Source organism: Miscanthus floridulus, chromosome 5 (assembly GCF_019320115.1).
Source record: "Miscanthus floridulus cultivar M001 chromosome 5, ASM1932011v1, whole genome shotgun sequence".
Taxonomy (NCBI): Eukaryota; Viridiplantae; Streptophyta; class Magnoliopsida; order Poales; family Poaceae; genus Miscanthus; species Miscanthus floridulus.
Window position 1 is genome coordinate 120,008,552 of NC_089584.1, and position 9,380 is coordinate 120,017,931.

At 42.9% G+C, this 9,380-nt stretch overlaps 1 long non-coding RNA gene across 1 annotated transcript; it reads right to left on the reverse strand.

Annotated features, from left to right (window-relative positions):
* Window positions 1–6,660: 6,660 nt before the first annotated feature.
* Window positions 6,661–8,346, reverse strand: LOC136453300 (uncharacterized). The gene is made up of 3 exons (XR_010758998.1): window positions 8,232–8,346; window positions 7,960–8,100; window positions 6,661–6,887 (listed from the first exon to the last, which is right to left on the reverse strand). It is a non-coding gene; the product is annotated as an uncharacterized lncRNA (long non-coding RNA).
* Between the last annotated feature and the right edge of the window lie 1,034 nt (window positions 8,347–9,380).

The following is a 9,380-nucleotide window of genomic DNA, read 5'->3' on the forward strand; positions in this document are numbered from 1 at the left end:
AGGCGACCGGCGACGCGCGTCCCCCACGCGGCGGCAATTTTCTGAACCCAGCCGGCACTGTAGCGAGTCTGAATTTTTCAGAATCGGCAGCAAATGACCGACTGACAGGACAATTTCAAGCGGTTATATCTCCCAATCCGTGCTGATCTGGCTCGAGGTGTAGTTAACAAAGATGGAGATCTACATGTGGTCTACAACTTTCACAATTGGAGCTCGAGCTGGTTCGGCTTGGTTTGCAGACTACAGAGCTCTCAACTATGGTACATGAAACTGAAACTACACTTAGGACTTAGAAATAATTTCAAGTGTTGAATCCACCTTCAAAGCTGACTTGTGGGACCTTTTTGGGCATGTTGTGCACATTTTCACAAGTTGGTCACAAAATAACTTTTGTTCCTTACATAATTCTCTACAACTTTGCTTTAGGTTGCTCAGACATGCAAACATCCTAAGCTACACTTTTTAAATAGTCAAACACAGGAGCTCTAGGGGTCCAAATTGGTCAACCATGACTGGGAAACCTAATTAGCCAAAGTGATCAACATAAACATTGTTCCTAATGACATTCTAAGTGTAACTAAGTTACTTAGGATGATTATTAGCCACACCACACATTGGTCACACAAGAATCAAGCAAGGTATGTACTGAAACAATGAAAAACACATGAAATGTTGCAACTGTTTCATAGTCATGTTTCACTTGTTTCATGATTGTGTTGCATAGCACTAACTAACCTTGTTTCACTAAGTGAGTGGCACATGTTGCACTTAAGTGTTGCACACTTTACTTTTCATAAAAGAACAACACACATGAAATATACAAAGCGTTGCAATGTTTCGAAATTATGTTTCATGTGCTATAAGTTCACGAATGGATGCATGATGCTCATGTTTATGAAATGCAGTGCAAATGTGGAAGCTAAACACCAGGGGTGTTACAGCCCTCCCCCCTTATAAAAATCTCGTCCCGAGATTTGAAAAGCGTACCATTGTTGATAGAATTCCTTATAACCATCCCTCAAATAGTCTTCCCTTTCCCACGTTGCATCGCGTTCACTACCCTGATTGCTCCACATGACTTTATAGAACTTGACTACCCGACTCCGAGTCACTCGCTCACGAGTGTCAATCACTCGAACCGGCTTTTCTTCAAAGGTCAAATCCGATTTTAACTCGATATCCCCCAATGGAACTCTCTCTTCAGGGACGCGAAGACATTTCTTCAATTGGGATACATGAAAGACATTGAAGATAGCACTCATCTCAGGTGGTAATTGAATCTTGTACGCCACTTTACCACTTTGTCCAATGATTTCAAACGGACCAACATATCTCGGCGCAAGCTTTCGCTTCACACCAAAGCGTTGGACACTTTTCATAGGTGAGACTTTCAGATAAACGAAGTCTCCAACTTCAAATTCAATAGGTTTCCTACGTCGATCAGCATAACTTTTTTGCCTAGCTTGAGCTGCGGCCATGTGGGTTTGGATAGTACGGACTTGTTCTTCGGCTTCTTGAACAAAATCAATTCCATAATATCTCCTTTCACCGGCTTCTACCCAGTTCAACGGGGTTCTACACTTCCGGCCATACAAAGCTTCAAATGGTGCCATCTTTATGCTCTCTTGATAACTATTATTGTACGAGAATTCAGCTAGGGGCAACCATTTTTCCCATGAGCCCTTAGCCGAGATGACACAAGCTCTCAACATATCTTCTAAGATTTGATTCACCCGTTCAGTTTGCCCATTGGTTTGCGGGTGATAGGCAGAACTTCTTACGAGCTTAGTCCCTAATAATCCATGTAAGTGCTCCCAAAAGCGAGCAGTGAACTGTGGTCCTCTATCCGAGACAATAGTACGAGGGATCCCATGAAGTCGGACTATCTGGTTGAAGTACAACTCCGCATAGTCAGTTGGACGAAAGTCTATGCGGACCGGAATGAAGTGTGCCGACTTGGTCAGTCGGTCCACAATTACCCAAATTGAGTTAAAATTCCTCTGAGTGGTAGGGAGTCCAACTATAAAATCCATACTTATCTCTTCCCATTTCCAACCAGGAATAGAGAGTGGCTGAAGTAATCCAGCTTTCATGTGTACTGCCTTGACCCGACAACAAGTGTCACACCTAGCCACATAAGCGGCTATCTCTTTCTTCATTTTGGTCCACCAAAATCGCGGCTTTAAATCATGATACATTTTACTACTACCAGGATGAATAGATAGTTTAGAGGAATGAGCTTCGGATATGATTTGGTTTCTAAGCTCTCTATCCTTCGGAACTACCAACCTATCCTTGAACCACAACACGCCTTCCTCATCGACTCGAAAATGTTTGGTTTCTTGCTCTTTCATCTTGCGCTTGATGTGAAACACACCTGCATCTGTCTTCTGTAGCTCGATAATTCGACTCTGTAGAGTACAACTGACAGTGATGTTGTGCAGGACTGCAGGATGAAGAAGCTTTGACAAATGGACATCACTCTCAATTAACGAGTGGCAATGAGACTTTCTGCTTAAGGCGTCTGCGACGACGTTTGCCTTGCCAGGGTGATAGTGCACTTGAAGGTTATAATCTTTGATCAACTCGAGCCATCTTCTCTGACGCATATTTAACTCTGGTTGAGTGAAGATGTACTTGAGACTTTTGTGATCAGTGTAGATGTTGCACACATTGCCAAGCAGATAATGTCTCCAGGCCTTCAAAGCATGAACAACTGCAGCGAGTTCCAAGTCATGCGTTGGATAATTCACTTCATGCTTCCGAAGTTGGCGAGAGGTATAAGCGATCACTCTACCCTCTTGCATAAGAACACCTCCTAACCCAATACCTGATGCATCACAGAACACATCAAAAGGTTTCTCGATATCCGGTTGCAGCCAAAACCGGAGCCGATGTTAGAAGAGTTCGCAGGGTATGGAAAGCCGCATCACACTCAGGAGTCCAGACAAACTTCATGTCTTTTTGCAGCAATCGAGTCATAGGCTTGGCTATTTTAGAGAAATCCAGGATGAAGCGACGATAATAGCCAGCCAACCCCAGAAAACTCCGAACCTCGTGCACCGAGATGGGAGCCTTCCAGTTCAATACTTCTTGCACCTTGGTGGGATCAACCATAATTCCACCATCGGACAACACGTGTCCAAGAAAAGGTACCTCACGAAGCCAAAATTCACATTTGCTGAACTTTGCATACAGCTGGTGTTCTCGCAATCTTGTAAGAACCAACCGCAAATGTTCAACATGATCTTCTTCATTCTCAGAATAGACCAGGATATCATCTATAAATACCACCACAAATTTGTCCAACTCGGGCATAAACACTGAATTCATCAGATACATAAAATGTGCGGGGGCATTGGTCAATCCAAAAGACATAACCAGGTACTCATATAGACCATATCTTGTAGAGAATGCGGTTTTTGGGACATCCTCAGGCCGAATTTTGATTTGATGATACCCAGATCTCAAATCAATCTTGGAAAAGACTTTTGCCTTAGACAACTGATCAAATAAGATATCTATGCGCGGCAGAGGGTACTTATTCTTGATTGTAACTGCATTCAAGGGTCTATAATCTACACACATGCGTAGAGATTGATCCTTCTTCTTCACAAAGATGGCTGGGCACCCCCACGGAGATGAACTAGGGCGGATAAGGCCTTTCTTTAGCAGTTCATTCAACTGGGTCTTGAGTTCAGCTAGTTCATTTGGAGGCATTCTATATGGCCTTCTAGAGATGGGAGCTGTACCAGGAAGCAACTCTATCTTGAATTCTACTTCTCGATCCGGGGGCAATCCAGGCAAATCATCGGGGAAAACATCCGGAAAGTCACACACGACAGGGATATCTGCCAGAGACTTTGCTTGCACCGCATTGGTCGTGCAAGAAAGACTGATATCCTTGGGTAACTGTACTAGAAAACCCTCCTGATTGCTCGGATCTCTGAGCATAACTACCCTAGTGGATGTATCGATAAGCACTCCATGACGGCTCATCCAGTTCATTCCCAATATCACGTCGATACCTAGCCCCGGTAAAATTACCAGATCAACCTGATAACTTCGCCCTTCTATCACAAATTGTACATCCCCAACTACCAGCTTGGTTGGAATAATACCACTAGCAGCCCTTATACAATAACCCTCACCCTCAACAGTATATGTTTTCTGCATAAACTTGGATGCAAATGATGGACTAATGAAGGAATGCGAAGCACCTGAATCAAATAGTACAACTGCGGGGTGTTGGTCAATTAGAAACTTACCGGCAGTCACTACCTCACCTGAAGGAATCTCAGTAATATTTGTGTGGTTCACTTGTCCTTGACGGCCACCCAGGTAATTATTCTTCTTAGGGTAAGGGCATTCCCTTGCCCAGTGGCCTGTCTTATTGCAATTCCAGCACGGCATGTTGCTGGGTGGAGCTCTGGAACTGCCCTGACTGGTAGTGCCCTTGGGAAGAGCAACTGTAAATGCCTTGCGAAACCCAGTCTTGGCGGGATTCTTCTTCTGCGGGGGGCGAAACTTGGCGGCTGATGCTGGAGGACGGAATGGAGCCCTTTGTGCGACGGGAGCCTTAGATTGTGAGGCACCCGCCTCATAGGCCCTCTTACGACTTTTTGAAGCAGCATACACAGCATTGTTGTTCTCTTGCGATAAAGCATCGCTCACAAACTCATTAAAATGAGCGCACTTGCAATTTCCCATGGTCTTCATCAGTTTGGGGCTAAGTCCCCGCTTGAAGCTTGCAATCTTCTTGGCATCTGTGTCCACAAACTCGGTAGCGTACCTTGCAAGGTTGTTGAAAGCTTGCAAGGTATTCGTTCAGGCTCTTGTTTCCCTGAGTCAGCTTCATGAACTCTGTATGTTTGATCGCCATAAGACCAGGAGGAATGTAATTTCCCCTGAAAGCAGACTTGAACTGATCCCATGTGATTTGGGCATTAGCAGGCATAGTGGACCGATGATGACTCCACCAGATGCCAGCAGGTCCATGAAGTTGGTGCGATGCGTATTCAGTTTTGAGCACCTCAGTCAAGCGGAGCAGACGGAACTTCTGCTCGAGAGTATTCAACCACTCATCAGCTTGTAGAGGCTCCTCAGCCTCCTTGAAGATTGGGGGTTTCGTGTCAAGAAAATCCTTGAAATCACTGTATTGATTTGGATCCGGTCCTTGGCGTGGACCACGGCCATCACGATTCGCAATCGTACGGAGGGCCTCAGCCATAGTGCGCTGTCCTTCCGCAAGCATTGCTATTAGTTCCGTTGGTGTGGGTGGTGGTGGCGGAAGATCATCATCATCACTCGCACCGGCGGAACGAGTACGAGGCATCTGCACAATGCGCAACCAGTAATTATTGATGATGTCAGCACATTGGAGAAGAACAATATAATCGTGCCAAACTGTATTTACTGACGAGAATGAAAACTTCATACAATAAACAGAGGCAATAATTCATTCTCCAATCACCACATCATCAAGTAAATTACTAGCGCTATACGCAGTGCATTCCAACATGACAAGTTTTAAACTTCACCATTACGATACGCATCCCAAAGGGAGCGAATTGAGGTACTTTACCAGTATGACTGCAAAAGCTTAACTAGTGAGACTTGCTAACGAACTACTCATCGAAGTGATTACTGTCCACATTGGAGACACCTTGGACTTCTTCTGGGTATTCCTCTCCTTCAAACTTCTTGCCGAGAGATTTCACTTTATACTTAGGATAAGCAATTATAAGGGAGGGAGTAATGCAATATGAATGTCATGAGTGAATATGATGCATGCTCGTTCCGTACGTCTTCACAAACCTAAGAAATTTTAAGCTTTAGCGGACTATACGGTGGCATACATACGTTCTCTCAATTAGCGGTAACTAGTCGATCTACACGGTGCGTTGTTAGCGTACCTGCAGAAAAACTTCATTGCAGCCCAACCCAACAAGATATAATGCTAATTACACAAGTAGTACTAAGATACTCTCCATATATACATCCCCTGATATATATACTTCGGTATCCAAACTACCCGAGAAATGTACCCCCAATTAAGTACTTTCATATATACATGTATGCAACATGTAAATACTCCAGTAACCACAACTAACTCTCCCCTAGACCGACGGTTGGACGGTCATGCTCTCGCAACTCACACTTACCTTAGCGTAGAGGCAATTGATCCATACATTACCATTCAAACGAATGGCATCCATGCAATATCACGCCGCATGGACGACGAAATAGAAACAATCAATTTCCCCCAGTTAGTAATTATATATAAGCCACCTAAAAGTCCTTAAGTGGGCTATAGGGGATGTGATCACCAGTATACCATAAAAATTTTGATTTTTGGACACTTATATATAACTATAAGTTTGAAAACCATTTTTACAACAAAAGCTTTTATTTTAAATAGCCATAAGACATGTTTAATGTTGAATCTAGCTCTGATGCCAGCTGTCACAGAACCGACCAATTTATAAGAGCACAAGTACAAAAACAATCGCCGAAACGATCAAATTCTCGAACTTGAGCCTATATAAACCCGGTAGTCAACCGAAATCTCGAAGGATTTCAAACCAACTTGCATACAACCAAGATCACAGTAATCCAACATAACATATCGTACGTTACAACATTTCCCAGATGTTCGCAAATAGATTACATCATCACAGAGTCATTGTTATTACAAAACAAGTCTTGTAAAACATGCGGAAGCAAATAGTTTAACTCACACACCGAGTTCAAATACACATACTGGTTGGTTGATCACAGACCGCAAAAGCATTCAGATAAGAGAGAGGAGATCATGCCCATGATCTAGTCCTCATCACCCGCCGGGTGGAGACAGTACTTGCAGAATCCCTGATATAGAAGGTCATCTGCAACAAGAGGGAATAAACCCTGAGTACGGGAATGTACTCAGCTAGACTTACCCGTCGAAAACCAAACAAATGACACCAAGGATTATGCATAGCTTAATGTAGTGGAGCTGGCTGACACTTTCTTTTTGCAGAAAAGCATAAGTAATAATGATCAACTCTTAACCTGGACTAGCAGTGACTTTTTAGTCATTAGCCTGTCATCTATATTAGCACCTGTACTAAGCAATCATTTTATTATGGTGCAATCATTAATAACCATATCCGGTATTCATTGTGGCAACCTTATCATCATCCATTTAACCATATCGTTAAATTAATTGAATCTACGTTGCCGCTGCTCAGTCAAGTTCTCACTATCCGGGAGAGACGGCGATTCGAATCGATTCCTATCCAGCTGGAGGGGTATTCCTAAACACAAACCCTGCTTCCCCCGTCAGGGTTGCAAACAAGTCACCTTTGGTACGATTCAGGAGTCGCGAGTCCGAACCGATCGACATTCTCAGAGACCCACTCTGCCAAGGTTGTTCGGGACTCTAACCCGCCTTGGACTTATGCCAATGGCTCTCCGCACATCCTTACTACCTCCAGAATGTCGCCACTGCTCGCGTCCCCGGCCTGAGTCGAGCTACTAGGCTTCGCGGTCGGAACGACTTATCCGGCCAGCTAAGTGTTAGGCTGCGTTCAACATGACATGAGGACGTACAGCGTATCGGTCCTTAAACGACTCAGACGGAGTCACTATGTTCAAACCTACACAAGACCCCGCCCGGTCTTAATTCATTATTCACATGGTTCTTTTCCACGATAGCAAATATAGCCAACCGTGATCCACCTCATCCTAAAGCTCGCAGGTGACAGGAAATCACCTGACTTCTACCGCACTAAGCATGGCTAAGCATTTAACCCGTCCTGAACTTAAATAGGATTCCAGTGCGATATCTGGACAAGGAAGGATATATAATGCAGCAATTGGTTCCAACCAATTCCTATACTTAATGCATCATCAACAATAAAAGATACTCAATGTATTTGTGAAAACATAGGAGGCTTAATATGCTCCGGGGCTTGCCTTTCAGGAATGAGGAAGGCTGGTGGTCAGGGCACTCGGGCAATTCCTCCGCGGCGACTGCTTCGTCGGCTTCCTGCACCTCGGGTTCCTCCTCCTGGTTGGCTCCCTCGAACTCCAGCAACGTCACTCCCTCCGGCACACCTATTGCATGAATGCGCAAGATAAATATCATGGATGCACATGAACGAATGTCAGGGATGCTCGGAGAATGCACATGTCCGCTGTAGTTTTGCATATTCCAACTTAGCCCTATTCAAATCACTTTCACTTACCACGTTTATACAACCTAAGGTATAATTGCTCATCTTCAGTTAACGACCTAGCACCTGCACCTAAGCATATTCTCAAGTTAGGCTAACCCCTAAACAATCAACGAGAACATTGCAACCACCTACACTCAAGCAATTGTATTTCAGCAAAATGAATACTAAGTAGCGGTGCAGTAAACTAGCTATAACTGGAGATTTATAAATCCAATTGATATACAACAAGACAATCTGGAAAGCTTATAAAATTGTATACAAAACATTTTCAGACCTCAAAGCATGATTCAAACCTTTACCAGGTCGAATTCATCAATCAACAGAAGTCTATCCTCACAAGGCAGAGAATCAGCAAAAACTGCTACCTAACTTTAAACAGCTGTAGTTTCTAAACTACTGGGCCAAATGCCCTCAAATTTTGACAGGAGCTAGCTACCTAATTTATCTACAACTCTTGTATTCAACTCATTCACAGAAACCCAAAATATCATGGGGAGCTTTCTAAAGTCCCCAGATCTGTCCAGAAGGACATGATGCAACAATTAATTAGCAACTTATGATGTAAACATATAATTAGACAAAACCAACTTTACTATCTCATCACACATATCATAAGAACACCAGCAAGTAAAGTGTTCATCACCAAAACATTTCTTTTACTACCTTTCTTAATTTATTTAATTAATTAGTGGAAATAGTAAACATATATGAAAACTACCCCATTAATTCTACAAAAATTACAGTAGACACTACATGCTCTAAGTAGACTACCATAAAAATTTCACACCATTTGAGCAAGAATAAAAGCCTACACAAAAATGATAAGGCATAATGGCTTAAATTGGCATAATTAGGAAACCCTAATGAAAAGTGTCAAGCAACAGATTTCATATTTTTCTAAGCATCCTTAAGGTACTAGGATACTACCTACCAATTTTCATGGCCATTGGATTCACAAATTAATTACTAAAATTTACACAAGAATCACCTGATGATAAAAGAAAAATCTATAACTCAAAAACTACACATGCAATGACTCTCAAATTTTAACCAGAGCTTCTACTATACAATACTAGCTCACCCACAAAATTTCATAATTTTTGGATCACAGAAACTCAAGATATGATTTAAACAAGTTTGCATTCATTCAAAAACACT